The sequence below is a fragment of the Ranitomeya variabilis genome, chromosome 2 (assembly GCF_051348905.1).
Source record: "Ranitomeya variabilis isolate aRanVar5 chromosome 2, aRanVar5.hap1, whole genome shotgun sequence".
In the NCBI taxonomy this organism is placed as follows: Eukaryota; Metazoa; Chordata; class Amphibia; order Anura; family Dendrobatidae; genus Ranitomeya; species Ranitomeya variabilis.
This window is the reverse complement of record NC_135233.1, coordinates 333836803-333858505: the sequence shown is the minus strand read 5'-3', so window position 1 is coordinate 333858505 and position 21703 is coordinate 333836803. Positions and strand designations below refer to the sequence as shown.

General features: G+C 42.9%; 1 long non-coding RNA gene across 1 annotated transcript; it reads left to right on the top strand.

Moving 5' to 3' along the window:
* Window positions 1–4930: 4930 nt before the first annotated feature.
* LOC143809388 (uncharacterized) lies at window positions 4931–20556 on the top strand. Its single transcript, XR_013222259.1, has 3 exons — window positions 4931–4942; window positions 5138–5193; window positions 20376–20556. It is a non-coding gene; the product is annotated as an uncharacterized LOC143809388 (long non-coding RNA).
* The last annotated feature ends 1147 nt before the right edge of the window (window positions 20557–21703 follow it).

Below are 21703 nucleotides of genomic sequence, written 5' to 3'. Positions count from 1 at the left end.
CACCAGCTCACAAATGTCTGATTTCCCTCAACCTGTGGGGGGTGCTGCCTGATACTACAGAGTCTGCCTGTGGGCGGGTGCTGCCTTATACTACACAGTCTGCCTATGGGGTGCTGCATAATACTACAGAGTTTGCCCATGAGGTGCTGCCTTATACTACAGAGTCTGCCTATGGGGTACTGCCTTATACTGCAGTGTCTGCCTATGGGTGCTGTCTTATACTACAGAGTCTGCCTATGGGGTGCTGCCTTATACTACAGGGTCTGCCTACGAGGTGATGCCTTATACTATAGAGTCTGCCTATGGGGGGCTGCCTTATACTACAGAGTCTGCCTATGGGGATGTTGCATTACACTACAGAGTTTGCCTATGGGGTGCTGCCTTACAATACAGAGTCTGCGTATGAGGTGCTGCCTTATACTACAGAGTCTGCTTATGGGGCACTGTCTTATACTACAGGGTCTGCCTATAGGATGCTGCCTTATACTATAGAGTCTGCCTATGGGGGATGCCTTATGCAATAGAATCTGCTTATGGGGGTGCATTATATAATATAGAGTAGGCCTTTGGGGAGTGCATTATACTATATGGAGTGCTATGGGGGGTGCATTATACTATATTAACCCCTTCCCGACATGTGACGGTATAGTACGTCACATGTCGGGACCCCCGCTTTGATGTGCGCTCCGGCGGTGAGCGCACATCAAAGTCGCGACATGTCAGCTGTTTTTTACAGCTGACATGTGCGCGCAATAGCGGCGGGTGAAATCGCGATCACCCGCCGCTATTAACTAGTTAAATGCCGCTGTCAAACGCAGACAGCGGCATTTAACTACCGCATCCGGCCGGGCGGCCGGATATGAGCGCATCGCCGACCCCCGTCACATGATCGGGGGTCGGCGATGCTTGTACATTGTAACCATAGAGGTCCTGGAGACCTCTATGGTTACTGATCGCCGGTGGCTGTGAGCGCCACCCTGTGGTCGGCGCTCACAGCACACCTGCATTTTAGCTACATAACAGCGATCTGATGATCGCTGTTATGTAGCAGAGCCGATCGGGCTGTGCCTGCTTCTAGCCTCCCATGGAGGCTATAGAAGCATGGTAAAAGTTAAAAAAAAAAAAGTAAAAAAAAATGTGAAAAAAATAAAAAAAATATAAAAGTTTAAATCACCCCCCTTTCGCCCCAATCAAAATAAATCAATAAAAAAAACCCCCAACCTACACATATTTGGTATCGCCGCGTTCAGAATCGCCCGATCTATCAATAAAAAAAAAGCATTAACCTGATCGCTAAACGGCGTAATGAGAAAAAAAATCGAAACGCCAGATTTACGTTTTTTTGGTCGCCACGACATTGCATTAAAATGCAATAACGGGCGATCAAAAGAACGTATCTGCACCAAAATGCTATCATTAAAAATGCCAGCTCGGCACGCAAAAAATAAGCCCTCACCTGACCCCAGATCACGAAAAATGGAGACGCTACGAGTATCGGAAAATGGCGCAATTTTGTTTTGTTTTGTTTTTTGCAAAGTTTGGAATTTTTTTTCACCACTTAGGTGAAAAATAACCTAGTCATGTTAGGTGTCTATGAACTCGTACTGACCTGGAGAATCATAATGGCAGGTCAGTTTTAGCATTTAGTGAACCTAGCAAAATAGGCAAGCAAAAAACAAGTGTGGGATTGCACTTTTTTTGCAATTTCACTGCACTTGGAATTTTTTTCCCGTTTTCTAGTACACGACATGGTAAAACCAATGATGTCGTTCAAAAGTACAACTCGTCCCGCAAAAAATAAGCCCTCACATGGCCAAATTGACAGAAAAATAAAAAAGTTATGGCTCTGGGAAGGAGGGGAGCGAAAAACGAAAACGGAAAAACGGAAAAAGCTCCGGGGGTGAAGGGGTTAAGGACTACCTGGTGCATTATACTATATGGAGGCTATATAGGGGGCCATCATACAGTGTGGAGATTACAGTGAGGGGGTCATCTTACAGTGTTGGAGACATCAAACAGTTTGGGGGCTACTAAGGGGTCAGTATACTGTGTTGAGGTACATTACAGAGAGGAGGCATCATGTTATGTATAAGAGAGCTTCATGCTGTGTATAGGGGAGCTGTTCAGGGGGGAGACTGGGGAAATTATTCAATGTTCTCCTCTACTATTAAAGTGCATCACCCAGTTGTAATCAAGGTTACATGGTTAGGTGCCCACTCAGAAGCTTTGCCCCCCTGAACCAAAACCCTAGCTACGCATCTGTATCTATTCCATGTACACTCACCGGCCACTTTATTAGGTACACCATGCTAGTAACGGGTTGGACCCCTTTTGCCTTCAGAACTGCCTCAATTCTTCGTGGCATAGATTCAACAAGGTGCTGGAAGCATTCCTCAGAGATTTTGGTCCATATTGACATGATGGCATCACACAGTTGCCGCAGATTTGTCGGCTGCACATCCCAAAGATGCTCCATACAAGGCAGGATGGATCCATGCTTTCATGTTGTTTACGCCAAATTCTGACCCTACCATCCGAATGTCGCAGCAGAAATCGAGACTCATCAGACCAAGCAACGTTTTTCCAATCTTCTACTGTCCAATTTCGATGAGCTTGTACAAATTGTAGCCTCAGTTTCCTGTTCTTAGCTGAAAGGAGTGGTACCCGGTGTGGTCTTCTGCTGCTGTAGCCCATCTGCCTCAAAGTTCGACGCACTGTGCGTTCAGAGATGCTCTTAGGCCTACCTTGGTTGTAACGGGTGGCGATTTGAGTCACTGTTGCCTTTCTATCAGCTCGAACCAGTCTGCCCATTCTCCTCTGACCTCTGGCATCAACAAGGCATTTCCGCCCACAGAACTGCCGCTCACTGGATTTTTTTTCTTTTTCGGACCATTCTCTGTAAACCCTAGAGATGGTTGTGCGTGAAAATCCCAGTAGATCAGCAGTTTCTGAAATACTCAGACCAGCCCTTCTGGCACCAACAACCATGCCACGTTCAAAGGCACTCAAATCACCTTTCTTCCCCATACTGATGCTCGGTTTGAACTGCAGGAGATTGTCTTGACCATGTCTACATGCCTAAATGCACTGAGTTGCCGCCATGTGATTGGCTGATTAGAAATTAAGTGTTAACAAGAAGTTGGACAGGTGTACCTAATAAAGTGGCCAGTGAGTGTATATCTGTATATAACAATGCTTTATCAGTTTGCAAACTAGCTTTAATTCCTTCATGACCTTGGTATTTTCCATTTTTGCATTTTTTATTTTTCCTCCCCTTCGTCCCAGAGCTATAACTTTTATTTTTTCATCAATATGGTCATGTGAGGGCTTGTTTTTTTCGGTGTGAGCTGTAATTTTGAATTACATAATTGATTTTACCATATAGTGTTTTGGAAATGAGAACATAATTCCAAGTGTGGTGAAACTGCAAAAAAATGCAACTCCACAATTGTTTTTTGTTTAGTTTTTTTTTTACCATGTTCACTAAATGCTAAAACTGACCTGCTATTATTACTCTCCAGGTTATTATGAGTTTGCAGACACCAAAAATGTCTAGGTTAGTTTTTATTTAAGCAGTGAAAAAGAATCCAAAGTTTGTAAAGAAAAAAAAATGCATCCATTTTCCAAGACCCATGGCGTCTCCATTCTTCAGGATCTGTGGTAGGATGAGGGCTTGTTTTTTGCTCGACAAGCTGATGTTTTTATTGATAGCATTTTGGGGTAGATACAATGCTTTAATCACCTGTTATTGAATTTTATTGTAATGCGACCAAAAAAACAAACTTATGAAGTTTTGATTTTTTTCCCCCATTACGCTATTTACCGATCGGATTTAGTTTATATTTTGATAGATTCGGCGTTTCTGAATGCAGCGATACCAAATATGTCTATTTTTTTATTGTTTTATTTTGAATGGGGCAAAAGAGCGGTGATTTGAAGTTTTATATTTTTTTTATATTTTTAAAAACATTATTTTTCTACTTTTTACTTGATTCAATAGTTTCCTTAAGTGACTTGAAACTGCAATTGTCTGATCACTTGCACTACACATAACAGGGCTTCAGGGATATATAATATTAGTATTGTGATTTTTTTATTAATGATCAGTATTGTAGTGTTCGGTCACTATGTGGTGGTAATATGTGGTCTGGTCATGGTGTGGCGGTATTTGTCAATTTTATGTGGTATTATGGTATTATTTGGTCACTTTGTGTTGGTAATATGTGCTCTGGTCATGGTGTGATGGCATTTGTTCCTTGTATGTGGTATTATTTGGTCACTATGTGATGGTAATATGTGGTCCAGCCATGGTGTGATTGTATTTGTCCCATGTATGTGGTATTATTGGTCATTTTAAAAAATGTACGTTACTCATTTAAAGAAAAATAAGTAAAAATATGCCTAAAAAGATTATTGGATATTTTAAGAAATTAATATGTTACAGTAGAGTAGGGCCCAGCCAAATGAGTATACCTAGTTGTGGTAGTGGCTTAAAAAATATTTTGGCCAAAACAAAATCTGATGGCTGTGTATGTGACATGGCGTTCGATGAAGATGTGGTGCAGAAATGGAGTTTTTCCAAGAGTGAGCGGTGGGACTGTGGAAGGTTCAAAAGGTGGAGGCGAGGCTGGGGTGGAGCATGAGCGGAGTCTCAAGGGAGTCCAAAAATGTTGCCAGTAAGGGACCCTGAAATCCCTCATAGAAGCCTTTCTCAAAGAGCAGCAGGTGATATGGATAAAAATAAAGGTTATTTGTACATTGATTTTTTTGTTTATTAATTTATTTCCTAATGTTGTAAACTTGATACATAAAACAGCAGTGTCAGTTATGACATCACAAGGCACATTACAGCACAGGGCACATGACATCATAATTGCTTTAGAATGTACAAGGTTCTGTTCCTGAGCCATCTTGTGTCACAGCTTGAAGACAACGAGTCTAGGTAGGTAACTCTTCACTGAACACTGAGGATTGGGTCACATGGTAGAGGAGGAAGGAATTGCTGCACAGCACAAACAGCACAGCAAGACCGGAAGAGATCTGCAGTGTGTGCTGTATGGACTGTGTCCTTATCATTCCCAGGATTCTTCCACATGAGTAATAGCTATTCCTTTCTTTCTTCCTGACCTCCCCTAAGTCTGCTCTGAAACCAGTGGACTAACTATCATAGGACCTTATAGTTCAGCATATAAGGTAGGTGATCACCGAGTGGTTGCTAAGAGATATCGGGAAACTTTGAATGGCTGATCTGTGCGCATAGGACCTGTGATGAGGTCACAGGAGGGGAGGAGTCAGGGGTCACATGATCAGGGGCTCTGTGTATGCATGACTCTGCTGTGCTGGTTGTCATGGTACTGGATGAGGGTAAGTTTATGTGTGGGGTCAGGAAGGGTTTACAGTGTGGATGTAGCAGAGCCGTGTGTGTATGAGGTGTACAGAGCGGAGTCACGTTTGTATGAGGTGTACGGAGCAAAGCCGCTTGTGTACCAGGTGTACGGAACACAGCCGCATGTGTACGAGGTGTACGGAGTGCAGCTGCGTGTGTACGAGGTGTATGGAGCGGAGGCGTGTGTGTACAAGGTATATGGAGCAGAGACGCATGTGTACGAGGTGTACTTAAAAATTGTACCATCCGTGTGTGAACTGCACCACACTGATATCGTCTTATGAGCTGCCAGTCTTCTACTGAAAGTCCTACATTTATAGTCTATGTCACTATAGTCTATGGAATTTATTGGTGCCAAGTAACTCTGCACTTATACACTACCGTTCAAAAGTTTAGGGTCACCCAGACAATTTTGTGTTTTCCATGAAAACTCATACTTCTATTAATCAAATGAGTTGCCAAATGAATTGAAAGTCTAGTCCAGACATTGACAAGGTTCGAACAAAAGATTTTTATTTGAAATACCGCATATACTTGAGTATAAGCCGACCCGACTATAAGCCTAGACCCCTAATTTTGCCACAAAAAACTGGGAAAACTTAATGACTCGAGTATAAGCCTAGGGTGGGAAATGCAGCAGCTACCTGTAAATTAAAAAAATAAAAATAGATACCAATAAAAGTAAAATTAATTGAGACATTAGTAGGTTACGTGTTTTTGAATATCCATATTGAATCAGGAGCCCCATATAATGCTCCATACAGTTCATGATGGCCCCATAAGATGCTCCATAATAAAATATGCCCCATAAAATGCTCCATAAAGTCTATGAGAGGCCCCATAAGATGCTTCATACAATATATGCCCCATACAATGCTGCATAGGTTGATTATGGCCCCATAAGATGCTCCATAGATAATGTGCCCCATACAATTATGCATAGGTTGATTATGGCCCCATAAGATGCTCCATAGATAATGTGCCCCATACAATTATGCATAGGTTGATTATGGCCCCATAAGATGCTCCATAGAAACATTTGCCCCATAGCCAGCTGCTGCGATTAAAAAAAAGAAAAAAAATCACATACTCACCTCTTGTCCTGAGCAGGCCCCCCGACACTTGCAATATTCACCTGTCCACGTTCCACCACTGGGCGCCACTGTGTTTTCCGCGTCCTCTGCACTGACTGTTCAGGCTGAGGGCGGCACGCACACTAATCGCGTCATCGCACCCTGTGACCTGAACGTCACAGGCAGAGGACGCAGAAGAAACAGCGGCACCCAGTGGTGGAACGAAGACAGGTGAATATCGTGCAAAACTCACCCTCCAGTCCCCATTATACTCACCTGCTCCCGGCGCGGTCCCTGGCAGCTTCTCACTGACAGGTGATCTTCAGCACCCGCAGCTTCTTCCTGTGTTCAGTGGTCACGTCGTACCGCTCGTTAAATTAATGAATATGTGTCCATATTCATTACTTTAATGAGCGGTACCACGTGACCGCTGAACACAGGAAGAAGCTGCGGGCGCTGAAGATCACCTGTCAGTGAGAAGCTGCCAGGGACCGTGCCGAGAGCAGGAACGTGCAGAGATGCGCCTGGAGCAGGTAAGTGTTGTGAACTGTGTTTCTGGGCTCCCTCTGGTGGTCACTAATGGTATTGTGTTAGGCATGTCTTGTTGCAGGCCTGAGCTCCAGCTGTGTCGTTAAGCAGCGGGTGTTCCCTATTTGAGTCTCCTCTGGACTCAGTCTCTTGCCTGGCATCGTTGTATCCAGACCTATATGGTCTCCTCCGGATTCCTTTCAGTCTGTCTCATGCAAGAAAAGCTAAGTCCGTTTTGAATCATTTGGATCGTTTGCATTTTTCTGTGTTTTTGTCCAGCTTGCTTAATATTGGATTTTCTGGCTCGCTGGAAGCTCTAGGGGGCTGATATTCTCCCTCCGCACCGTCAGTCGGTGTGGGGGTTCTTGAATGTTCAGCGTGGATGTTTTTGTAGGGTTTTCTGCTGACCGCATAGTCCACTATCTATTTTCTGCTTATCTAGACTAGTGGGCCTCACTTTGCTGAATCTAGTTCATCTCTACGTTTGTGTTTTCCTCTTGCCTCACCGTTATTATTTGTTGGGGGCTTTCTTTATCTTTGGGGTTCAATTTCTCTGGAGGCAAGTGAGGTCTTATTTTCCCTCTAGGGGTAGTCAGTTCTCCGGCTGGCTCGAGACGTCTAGAACCAACGTAGGCACGTTCACCGGCTGCTTCTAGTTGTGTGTGTTAGGATCAGGTATGCGGTTAGCCCAGTTTCCACCTCCCTAGAGCAGTATTTATGTTTTTGCTATCTTGCCGGAATATCAGAGATCCTCTACCACTGGGATCATAACAGGTAAGTATGATTTGACAGCTGCCACTCCCCCTCCCCTGCTGACCCCCTGGGACAATGACTCGAGTATAAGCCGAGAGGGTCACTTTCAGCCCCAAAAAATGGGCTGAAAATCTCAGCTTATACTCGAGTATATATGGTAATAATTTTCTCCTTCAAACTTTGCTTTCGTCAAAGAATGCTCCCTTCGCAGCAATTACAGCATTGCAGACCTTTGGCATTTTAGCAGTTAATTTGCTGTGGTAATCTGGAGAAATTTCACCCCATGTTCCAGAAGCCCCTCCCACAAGTTGGTTTGGCTTGATGGGCACTTTTTGCGTTCCATATGGTCAAGCTGCTCCCACAACAGCTCAATGGGGTTGAGATCTGGTGACTGTGCTAGCCACTCCATTACAGATAGAATACTGTCATGTTCTCAATGGCAAGAGAACATAGCATAAGTATATATAGGAACTAGCTCTTGGAAGATGGGAACTGAGCTGACCATGAACTAAACCTAACACACAACTAGCAGTGGCCGGGTAGCATGCCTACGTTGATTCTAGATGCCCAGCACCAGCCGGAGGACTAAATAATGCTAGCAGAGGGAAATATTAGTCCTAGCTCACCTCTAGAGAAATACCCCGAAAGGAGACAGAGGCCCCCCACATGTATTGGCGGTGAATCAAGATGAAATAACAAACGTAGTATGAAAATAGGTTTAGCAAATTTGAGGTCCACTTACTACATAGCAGAAGACAGAAAGGGCACTTTCATGGTCAGCTGAAAACCCTATCAAAACACCATCCAGAAATTACTTTAAAACTCTGGCATTAACTCATAACACCAGAGTGGCAATTCCTGTTCACAAGAGCTTTCCAGACACAGTAACGAAACTACAGCTGTGAACTGGAACAAAAATGCAAAAACAAACATGGACAAGAGTCCAACTTATCTAGTAGTTGTCTAGGAGCAGGAACAAGCACAGAGAGGCTTCTGATAACATTGTTGACCGGCAAGCAACTAACAGAGCAGCAAGGTTATATAGCGACTCCCACATCTTGATGGGAACAGGTGAACAGAGAAGATGAAAACACCAGTTCAATTCCACCAGTAGCCACCGGGGGAGCCCAGAATCCAAATTCACAACAGTACCCCCCCCTCAAGGAGGGGGCACCGAACCCTCACCAGAACCACCAGGGCGATCAGGATGGGCCCTATGAAAGGCACGAACCAGATCAGAGGCATGAACATCAGATGCATTCACCCAAGAATTATCCTCCTGGCCGTATCCCTTCCACTTGACCAGATACTGGAGTCTCCGTCTGGAAACACGAGAGTCTAAGATTTTCTCCACAACGTACTCCAACTCACCCTCAACCAACACCGGAGCAGGAGGCTCAACGGAAGGCACAACCGGTACCTCATACCTGCGCAATAATGACCGATGAAAAACGTTATGAATAGAAAAGGATGCAGGGAGGTCCAAACGGAAGGAAACAGGGTTAAGAATCTCCAATATCTTATACGGGCCGATGAACCGAGGCTTAAACTTAGGAGAAGAGACCCTCATAGGGACAAAACGAGAAGACAACCACACCAAATCCCCAACACAAAGCCGAGGACCAACACGACGGTGGCGGTTGGCAAAAAGCTGAGTCTTCTCCTGGGACAACCTCAAATTGTCCACCACCTGCCCCCAGATCTGATGCAATCTCTCCACCACAGCATCCACTCCAGGACAATCCGAAGATTCCACCTGACCAGAGGAAAATCGAGGATGAAACCCCGAATTACAGAAAAATGGGGACACCAAAGTGGCAGAGCTGGCCCGATTATTGAGAGCGAACTCTGCCAATGGCAAAAAAGCAACCCAATCATCCTGGTCAGCAGACACAAAACACCTCAGATATGTCTCCAGGGTCTGATTAGTCCGCTCGGTCTGGCCATTCGTCTGAGGATGGAAAGCGGACGAAAAAGACAAATCTATGCCCATCCTAGCACAGAATGCCCGCCAAAATCTAGACACGAATTGGGTCCCTCTGTCAGAAATGATATTCTCAGGAATACCATGCAAACGAACAACATTTTGAAAAAACAGAGGAACCAACTCGGAAGAAGAAGGCAACTTGGGCAGAGGAACCAAATGGACCATCTTAGAGAAACGGTCACACACCACCCAGATGACAGACATCTTCTGAGAAACAGGCAGATCTGAAATAAAATCCATCGAGATGTGCGTCCAAGGCCTCTTAGGAATAGGCAAGGGCAACAATAATCCACTAGCCCGAGAGCAACAAGGCTTGGCCCGAGCACAAACGTCACAAGACTGCACAAAGCCTCGCACATCTCGTGACAGGGAAGGCCACCAGAAGGACCTTGCCACCAAATCCCTGGTACCAAAAATGCCAGGATGACCTGCCAACGCAGAAGAATGAACCTCAGAGATGACTCTACTGGTCCAATCATCAGGAACAAACAGTTTATCAGGTGGGCAACGATCCGGTCTATCCGCCTGAAACTCCTGCAAGGCCCGCCGCAGGTCTGGAGAAACGGCTGACAATACCACTCCATCCTTAAGGATACCTGTGGGCTCAGAGTTACCAGGCGAGTCAGGCTCAAAACTCCTAGAAAGGGCATCCGCCTTAACATTCTTAGAACCCGGTAGGTATGACACCACAAAATTAAACCGAGAGAAAAATAATGACCAGCGCGCCTGTCTAGGATTCAGGCGCCTGGCGGTCTCAAGATAAATCAAGTTTTTGTGGTCAGTCAATACCACCACCTGATGTCTGGCCCCCTCAAGCCAATGGCGCCACTCCTCAAAAGCCCACTTCATGGCCAAAAGCTCCCGATTCCCAACATCATAATTCCGCTCAGCGGGCGAAAATTTACGGGAAAAGAAGGCACAAGGCCTCATCACGGAGCAGTCAGAACTTTTCTGCGACAACACTGCCCCAGCTCCGATCTCAGAAGCGTCGACCTCAACCTGAAAAGGTAGAGCAACATCAGGCTGACGCAACACAGGGGCAGAGGAAAAACGGCGCTTAAGCTCCCGAAAGGCCTCCACAGCGTCAGGGGACCAATCAGCAACATCAGCACCCTTCTTAGTCAAATCGGTCAATGGCTTAGCAATATCCGAAAAACCAGCAATAAATCGACGATAAAAGTTAGCAAAGCCCAAAAATTTCTGAAGACTCTTAAGAGAAGAGGGCTGCGTCCAATCACAAATAGCTTGAACCTTGACAGGATCCATTTCAATGGAAGAGGGAGAAAAAATATATCCCAAAAAGGAAATCCTCTGTACCCCAAAAACACACTTAGAACCCTTCACACACAAAGAATTAGACCGCAAAACCTGGAAAACCCTCCTGACTTGCTGGACATGAGAGTCCCAGTCATCCGAAAAAATCAGAATATCATCCAGATACACAATCATAAATTTATCCAAATAATCGCGAAAAATATCATGCATAAAGGACTGGAAAACTGACGGAGCATTTGAAAGACCAAAAGGCATCACTAAATACTCAAAGTGGCCCTCGGGCGTATTAAATGCGGTTTTCCACTCATCCCCCTGCCTGATTCGCACCAAATTATACGCCCCACGAAGGTCAATCTTAGAGAACCACTTGGCCCCCTTTATGCGAGCAAACAAATCAGTCAGCAACGGCAATGGGTATTGATATTTTACAGTGATTTTATTCAAAAGCCGATAATCGATACATGGTCTCAAAGAGCCGTCTTTTTTTGACACAAAGAAAAAACCGGCTCCTAAGGGAGATGACGATGGACGAATATGTCCCTTTTCCAAGGACTCCTTTATATATTCTCGCATAGCAGCATGTTCAGGCACAGACAGATTAAATAAACGACCCTTTGGGTATTTACTACCCGGGATTAAATCTATGGCACAATCGCACTCTCGGTGCGGAGGTAATGAACCAAGCTTGGATTCTTCAAAGACGTCACGATAGTCAGACAGGAACTCAGGAATTTCAGAGGGAATAGATGATGAAATGGAAACCACAGGTACATCCCCATGAGCCCCCTTACATCCCCAGCTCAACACAGACATAGCTCTCCAGTCGAGGACTGGGTTGTGAGATTGCAGCCAAGGCAATCCTAGCACCAAATCATCATGTAGATTATACAGCACCAGAAAGCGAATAATCTCCTGGTGATCCGGATTAATACGCATAGTTACTTGTGTCCAGTATTGTGGTTTATTATTAGCCAATGGGGTGGAGTCAATCCCCTTCAGAGGAATAAGAGTCTCCAAAGGCTCTAAATCATACCCACAACGTTTGGCAAAGGACCAATCCATAAGACTCAAAGCGGCGCCAGAGTCGACATATGCGTCCGTGGTAATAGATGACAAAGAGCAAATCAGGGTCACAGATAGAATAAACTTAGACGGTAAGGTGCAAATGGAAACAGATTTATCAAGCTTTTTAGTGCGCTTAGAGCATGCTGATATAACATGAGTAGAATCACCACAATAGAAACACAACCCATTTTTCCGTCTAAAATTCTGCCGCTCGCTTCGGGACAGAATTCTATCACACTGCATACTCTCTGGCGACTTCTCAGTGGACACCGCCAGATGGTGCACTGGTTTGCGCTCCCGCAAACGCCTATCGATCTGAATAGCCATTGTCATGGACTCATTCAGACCCGCAGGCACAGGGAACCCCACCATAACATCCTTAATGGCATCAGAGAGACCCTCTCTGAAAGTCGCCGCCAGGGCGCACTCATTCCACTGAGTAAGCACAGACCATTTACGGAATCTTTGACAGTAAATTTCCGCTTCATCTTGCCCCTGAGATAGGGACATCAAAGTTTTTTCTGCCTGAAGCTCCAAATGAGGTTCGTCATAAAGCAACCCCAAGGCCAGAAAAAACGCATCCACATTGAGCAACGCAGGATCCCCTGGTGTCAATGAAAAAGCCCAGTCTTGAGGGTCGCCCCGGAGCAAGGAAATCACAATCCTGACCTGCTGTGCAGGGTCTCCGGCAGAGCGAAATTTCAGGGACAAAAATAATTTGCAATTATTTCGAAAATTCTGAAACCCAGATCTATTCCCCGAGAAAAATTCCGGCAAAGGAATTCTCGGCTCAGATATAGGTGCATGACAAACCAAGTCTTGCAAATTTTGTACCTTCGTGGCGAGATTATTCAAACCTGCAGTTACACTCTGAAGATCCATTACAAACAGGTGGACACAGAGCCATTCAAAGATTAGAAGGAGAGAAAAAAAAAAAAAAAAAAAAAAAATTCTCAGCAGACTTCTTATTTCTCTCCTTTCTCAGCCAAGGATTTTAACCCTTTAGTGGGCCGGTCAAACTGTCATGTTCTCAATGGCAAGAGAACATAGCATAAGTATATATAGGAACTAGCTCTTGGAAGATGGGAACTGAGCTGACCATGAACTAAACCTAACACACAACTAGCAGTGGCCGGGTAGCATGCCTACGTTGATTCTAGATGCCCAGCACCAGCCGGAGGACTAAATAATGCTAGCAGAGGGAAATATTAGTCCTAGCTCACCTCTAGAGAAATACCCCGAAAGGAGACAGAGGCCCCCCACATGTATTGGCGGTGAATCAAGATGAAATAACAAACGTAGTATGAAAATAGGTTTAGCAAATTTGAGGTCCACTTACTACATAGCAGAAGACAGAAAGGGCACTTTCATGGTCAGCTGAAAACCCTATCAAAACACCATCCAGAAATTACTTTAAAACTCTGGCATTAACTCATAACACCAGAGTGGCAATTCCTGTTCACAAGAGCTTTCCAGACACAGTAACGAAACTACAGCTGTGAACTGGAACAAAAATGCAAAAACAAACATGGACAAGAGTCCAACTTATCTAGTAGTTGTCTAGGAGCAGGAACAAGCACAGAGAGGCTTCTGATAACATTGTTGACCGGCAAGCAACTAACAGAGCAGCAAGGTTATATAGCGACTCCCACATCTTGATGGGAACAGGTGAACAGAGAAGATGAAAACACCAGTTCAATTCCACCAGTAGCCACCGGGGGAGCCCAGAATCCAAATTCACAACAGAATACCAGCTGCCTGCTTCTCCCCTAAATAGTTCTTGAATAATTTGGAAGTGTGATTTGGGTCATTGTCCTGTTGTAGGATGAAATTGGCTCCAATCAAGCGCTGTCCACAGGGTATGGCATGGCATTGCAAAATGGAGTGATAGCCTTTCTTATTCAAAATCTCTTTTACCTTGTACAAATCTCCCACTTTATCAGCACCAAAGCAACCTCAGACCATCACATTACCTCCACCATGCTTCACAGATGGCATTTGGCACTCTTCCAGCATCTTTTCAGCTGTTCTGCAACTCACAAATGTTCTTCTGTGTGATCCAAACACCTCAAACTTGGATTCGTCTTTCCATTACACTTTTTTCCAATCTTCCTCTGTCCAATGTCTAATAATAATAATAATAATTTTATTTATATAGCGCCAACATATTCCGCAGCGCTTTACAACTTATAGAGGGGACTTGAACAGACAATAGACATTACAGCATAACAGAAATCACAGTTCAAAACAGATACCAGGAGGAATGAGGGCCCTGCTCGCAAGCTTACAACCTATAAGGAAAAGGGGAGACACGAGAGGTGGATGGTAACAATTGCTTTAGTTATTTGGACCAGCCATAGTGTAAAGGTACCGTCACACTAAGCGACGCTGCAGCGATAGCGACAACGATGCCGATCGCTGCAGCGTCGCTGTTCGATCGCTGGAGAGCTGTCACACAGACTGCTCTCCAGCGACCAACGATGCCGAGGTCCCTGGGTAACCAGGGTAAACATCGGGTTGCTAAGCGCAGGGCCGCGCTTAGTAACCCGATGTTTACCCTGGTTACCAGAGTAAAATGTAAAAAAAACAAACAGTACATACTTACATGCGTCCCCCGGCGTCCGCTTCCTGCAATGACTGAGCGCCGGCAGTAGCAGGGCACAGCGGTGACGTCACCGCTGTGCTGTGGTTTCACTTTCACTTTGCGGCGCTCAGTCAGTGTGGGAAGCGGACGCCGGGGGACGCATGTGAGTATGTACTGTTTGTTTTTTTTACATTTTACGCTGGTAACCAGGGTAAACATCGGGTTACTAAGCGCGGCCCTGCGCTTAGTAACCCGATGTTTACCCTGGTTACCAGTGTAAAATATCGCTGGTATCGTTGCTTTTGCTGTCAAACACAACGATACACGGCGATCGGACGACCAAATAAAGTTCTGGACTTTATTCAGCGACCAGCGACATCACAGCAGGATCCTGATCGCTGCTGCGTGTCAAACTAAACGATATCGCTAGCCAGGACGCTGCAACGTCACGGATCGCTAGCGATATCGTTTAGTGTGACGGTACCTTAAGGCTCGGGTGTTCATGTAAAGCTGCATGTACCAGTTAACAGCCTAAGTATGTAGCAGTACAGACACAGAGGCTATTGACTGCATAAAGTGTATGAGAACATGATGCGAGGAACCTGATTATGTTTTTTTTTTTTTTTTAATTAGTCTGTGTTCTTTTGCCCATATTAATCTTTTCCTTTTATTAGCCAGTCTCAGATATGGCTTTTTCTTTGCCACTCTGCCCTGAAGGCCAGCATCCCGGAATTGCCTGTTCACTGTAGACGTTGACACTGGCGTTTTGCATGTACTATTTAATGAAGCTGCCAGTTGAGGACCTGTGAGGTGTCGATTTCTCAAACTACAGACTCTAATGTACTTGTCTTGTTGCTCTGTTGTGCAGCGGGGCCTCCATCTTCTCTTTCTACTCTGGTTAGAGCCTGTTCGTGCTCTCATCTGAAGGGAGTAGTACACACCGTTGTAGGAAATCTTCAGTTTCCTGGCAATTTCTTGCATGGAATTGCCTTCATTTCTAAGAATAAGAATAGACTGTCGAGTTAACCCCCTGACGAAGGAGTTATCCGAAACGCGCGTCGGGGGTGCGCTGTACTTGGAGGGACGGACATTGAAGGTATACATTATGACTCATAGTTTTGCTCTTTGGTGTACTTTACATGTAGGACATTGGTATACCTTATTTTATTATCCCACCCTCTATTGGCCCTAATAATATAGGATACATATTACTGGTTCCTTATATATTTTGTTTTGCATACTATATGTGGTATGCAGGCATATACTTATATCTTTTCACCCTAATTGGATAGTTTTTTTTGCCTGATCAACTATTTCTTCTTTGCATTTATCTTCTTTTATTTTTTGCATAGTATTTGCACAATTTTTGAAAATACTATATATTTTTTGCATGTTTTCACTTTTTTACATATTGCACATTGCTTTTTTGCACATGGCTGTATACTTATATATTTAGCTATACCAGTTGAGGGAATATTATGTATACTATGGTCCAAGTCTTACATAAATTTTGAATTTTTATCTTTATCCTTGTCCGTCCAGTTACTATTTTATTATTAAAATATATATTTTTGATAATTTCTCCAAGTACAGGCACATTATGTAGTGCCATTTGCCAAAAAATCTAATAAAGGCATTCTTTTATATACCTATACATTCTGGCCTTTATTTTTATGTGGTTTATTTTATTTTATTTTATTCACTCTTTTGATCTCCAATCCTGGTGTTTTGTTCTGTAAGTACTCCGAATGGTCTGCCATTCACCCTTTTTGTGTAGTGGTTACCTTTTCCTCTATTAATTCCATACATAATATTTATTGAGTATATATATCTTCTTTAGTTGGAAAATAGGTTTCGCTGCATTTACCCCTTTGACTCCATAATTAGGCTGCAAGTGTAGGGAGCGCGAGGCAGCATTTCTAGGCTGTCTCTATGTACCATTACTCTCATGAAGAAATTTCATCAGATAGCTTGACTGCAGAGGAAAGTATGAAGATTTCAGGAGAAGGTTTATTTTTAAGCTGAATTCTTATAGATAGGCAGAAGTAGCAGAAGCTGTAACAGCTGCAGTGGGTAAACAAGAATATTCAGAACCAGAGCTGCAAGACATATGCTTCCTAAGATGACTGACACAGAATGAAGAAGTAAAAGAAGGGAGACTGCTGACATCTGAGCTAGGGATTTAGACAGAGAGGGAAGACAAACTTCTGAAAAGCAAACCTTATTGCATAGCAACACAACAGCAACAATACAATGCAATACTAAATGTTTCCCAAGTTGTGGGATATGACACACAATCTCCACCCACTAGCTCAGAGACAACTAAAAATTGGAGATAGAGTATGCAGAGGGGAAAAATTGGTGAAAAAGTCATAATGGCCAGAATTAGTGTTATTCCTCATGCACACACATGTTGCAACTTATTATGAACAGTCAACTAAAATGATAGATATGCTTTATGACTGTAATAGGGCCCTTCAAGCTTCCATCATGGTGTCTGTGATTTTGCAATGATTGTATGCTGCGCCCTTCCATTCAGTTTTATGACAGCGTCTCCAGGGCAGATGTAAACACTGCCTCACAAAGCTTTAGCTTATCACACCATTTGCCGAAGACATAAAACATATTAACGTTAATTATATTTTATTGTATAATTTTAGCATATTTATTAAAGTAACGACTATTCACCTCCGTGGAGAGATTCACGTGTTAATTTATTTAGAAACACAAGCTAGTAATGAATTAAATACAGAAAAGGCTAGTGTTATGCTGCTAGTCAGTGATAGATAGCAACAATTCAGATGGATGAAAAATCACGGCATAGGCATGATGATTTACCCGTTACTCTAAAATGCAGAAAGCGACATTTGCAGTCAGCAGAGACAGCGACCTCCTAACAAATGTTTGATTCAGAGATACAAAGCATTGTGCTAAAGGTCGTGTTTATACCAAAAATGATTAATATGTTTGTTGTATTGATTTCTGTAAATGTCATTATTAAATAGCGCAAAAATTATTCTGTCATCCTCAAAATAAAAGCTTGTGTGATGTCTGCTCATTGCACAGATTATTCCTTACATTCATTTTAGAGATTGGAACACCATTGAAAATCATTATTAGGTTCATAAAACATTAAAAAAAAAAGATCTGCTCCGTTAGCAACTATGGAATAAATAAGAGTTTTTTTTGGCAATGATTATAAAAAAAAGATTGACTAGTATAGGAGCTTTATATTATCATCTCTTCTACAACAGGCATATATAGGAGTATAAGGGGGTGCCATGCGACGTTGGACTTGTGGAAAAGATGATTGCATCTTATACAGCCATTACATTTTAATTTTTTTATAATTTTTTCCAGCATGTAACGTTATGAAACTTTGTAAATCACTGTATCAAGGAATTTGCCTTCATTACTGAAAAATAATGTATGTACCGTATATAGTAGTGTATAAGCCAGTATAAGCAAGTTTTTAAGCACATTTTTTTGTGCTGAAAATGACCCCCTAGGCTTATATACAAGTCATTGTCCCAGTTTACGGTAGGGGAGAGGGAGCGGCGAAGCAGCAGGTCACAGGAGACAAGAGCTGGCGCCTGTGCCCCTGCTAAAGATAAATGAATATTCACAGCACTGGCAATGAATATTTATTTCTCTTATATCAAGCACAGTTACATCCGCAGCCGCTAGCTTCCAGTTTAAAAAAAACCAAAAACATCCTGCTTACCTTCCCTGCGCACCCTCGCAGCATCTTGGTCTGGTGCCAGCAGCTCCTGCAACTGGGCGTTCACGTGTCCCCACTCATTAAGGTAATGAATATTCACCTCTCTCCACTCCCATAGGCGTGGAGTAAATATTCATTACTTTAATGAGTGGGGACACGTGATTGCCCGGCCACAGGAGCTGCTGGTAACGGAATGAGATGTTGCGAGGGCGCGGAGGGAAGGTAAGTAAGATTTTTTTAAATTTTTTTATGCTTTTTTCATGGGGGCCATACATACAAGAAGGGGATAAGGAGCCATGTGTACAAGGATGGGGATGAGGAACCATGTATACCAGAATAGAGATTAGGGGTCAATGCAGACCCGTTTTATACTTGAGTCAATAAGTTTGACGCCATGCACAACAGGCAGGTAAGCTGTAATTACCTGTCTGTAAGTGCTTAGGAACATTTTTTCATTTTTTGTAAAGTCCCAGATAACCACTTTAAGTATACTGTATTGTTTTATGTCTAGACTGCAAAATTAGGTGCCTCGGCTTATACTTGGGTTGACTTATACACGAGTATATACAGTAAGTGGCCTCCAGTCTCCTACTTTTCTCCAGTCTATTTGCCTGTATTCACCTGCATTAATGTCAGAACATACTTGTTTGGAGTACAGATGATGTTGGTGAAAGAGTCAGCCCCTGTCTCTGGGAATAATTTTCTGCAGGGGATTGTTCTGATAAGCGTAACACTCAGAGGAGACATGGGCTGACCCTTTCACTGCCATCATCTGTAGTCCAGAAGAATATAGAGAAAATCAGGGGATTAGAAGCCACTTACATGCATTTTTTTTATGAAATTAAGACCAATCCTCTAATATAATGATTTGTAAAGTTTAATTATTTATAAAATGCAGCACAGGTCCTAAATGTGGTGAAAAGGGCTGCAATAAGTACCCAAATATTGTTCCTCTCTGCATTCTACTTAGACTACGTAGTTGAAGATTAAAAACAACCCTTCCCTCATTGGATTCATGGTCCTGGATTCTGAAGTCATCATTTTTAGGATGTATTCACACATCAGTATTTCACCAGTATTTGTGTGCAAAAAACAGGAGCGTCTCCAAAACAGAAATCTTTCAGTTGTAGTTTTTATATATAAGTTCCACTCCTGGTTTTGAAATAGAAACACTGTTGCCAAAAACTGACCAAACACTGAAGTGTGAATAAGGCCTTAATAAGGTTTTTATTCATACTCTATTTCTTGGTAGAAAACTCTAAAGTTGGCCATTGATTACTATCATGACTTCACAGATGTAATACTTTATGTTGAAAGTGAAGATGCTACCCTCACTCCATGCCCTTGGTAGATGTGCACTTTTCCAACATGACAATGATCCAAAATTCACATCTGTTGCATTTCTGAAAGTGATTCAGTGGCCAAGTGTGTCTCCTGATCTTCTTGGTCATTCCATGCCTAGAGGACTTGATACTGTCCTTATAAATCATAGAGATGATACAAAATACCCAATGTAGCAGTTTCTTTATGTGGGGTTGTGATGACACAGTATTTAATCTTAATTAGCCAGATGTCTATATTCAGTAGGCCAGGAGACATAAACTATTGTCTGCACGTTGATTATTGAATTAATGTTTTTTCTTTAATCGGTCAAGACACATGGACTATTGTCATATGAGTCTGAATGTTGACACTAAAATTGATGTTTGTGAAATTGCTGAATGGCTGCTGTTTACCTCTTATATCAGTTCCTACAGGTTGATGTCTACAATCTTTGCAAGACAGGGACTCAGGGTCATTGAACAATCATGTTTGCTAATATGTTGCTAATATATTGTGCCAGGCCATGCAGTTTGATGATCTGGAAAACAGAGGAGGACAAACTATGCAAATTGATTGCTCAAACAATAAATCATGAGCTTCTACCACATTCCCCCAATCTTGTTGAAAAATGCTTGAATAAGAGCTGTGAACTATAAAAGGGGATTCTGTCTCTGTATCAGGGGAACTTTACAGAACCACAGCCAGTAACACTCTACAGGGCAGCTGCCTGGACACCATGGCTCCATCAAGAGGGACACATATTTGATATTATACAGGATGCCAACTTAAGGACCATGGCCCTAGCTGAAAGAACACTGATCTGCTCCACTGACCATCACTAAACCCATGAAGATGTTTGGGAAAGCCAGGATTAGAACTCACCGGTCACCTGGCCCCATGGACATGTTCAGAGAAGCCAGGTTGTGTCCCTCTGACTGTCAGCTTCCTAAGCTCGTCATTAAATCCTCTCTGCGGATGACCACCAAAAGTGGGATGCCACAGCTGGGGGTAGTCAACCATGGAAGCCCCCGAAGTTGTGGTTGCTCGGATCCCGGCGAGTCAGCGGAAGGGTGAGACTGTAATTTTGCGCCATCTTGGGTATTTTGCTGGGACTGTTCTATATGTTATCTGTTTGGTGGTACAATAAATTATTGCCATGCAGTTTTCCTCTCACAATGTGTTGTCTGAGTAGTATTCTGCCCACGGGAAAGGAGTGTGGGCATTCAGTGGGATGAGTCCTGTCTATGTGGTCTCGAACCAGCGAATGAGAGCATCCACTGATCCTTGTGTCTCCACAGGGGTGTATTAATTTTTGCATCAACTAATTGGAGTAAAACTGAAGATTTTGTAATAAAAATTATATTATTAACCTTACTTTCATGCAATGGGTTAAAAAAATGTTCTATGAAACTTGTCAAAATTTTGAATTTTTGTCTTATTTTCAGTGAGATATTGATTAAAATCTTACTTTTCAAAGGAGGTGTACTCATGTATGCTGAGCACTATGTGTATATATGCCTTGCTAACTACGTTAATTGTTATAACCTTTATTTGAGAAAGCTTTAGAAATAGCTTTGTGCTTTAATTTTTTTTAATATAAACAAAAACATGGCCAAGGGCACCACCAAGTACGGTAAGTATGGGATTAACCAATAAGACACAAACAAGAAACCATGAAAAAAGGGGGAAAAATGAGTGTGCAAAAAACAATTGGGATCAATTGCAAATGCAATGTGAATTTGTTAGACAAAACTACTGAACAATGACAACAATGATCATATAACTATATGTATAAATACTATTTAAATGGGGACAAAATAAGTACAGATACATTCTCCCTACATGTACAATGGTTCCAAACATGCATAATAAAGTGAAATAAGAGAGCACAATAAGTCCATAAATGTGCATAAGAAACAATAAATAAAAAGTACTGTGCAAATATACAGAGAGGCATATATCGCATGTCAATATGGGTGACAAATCAGGTGACAAATCACAGGAACAT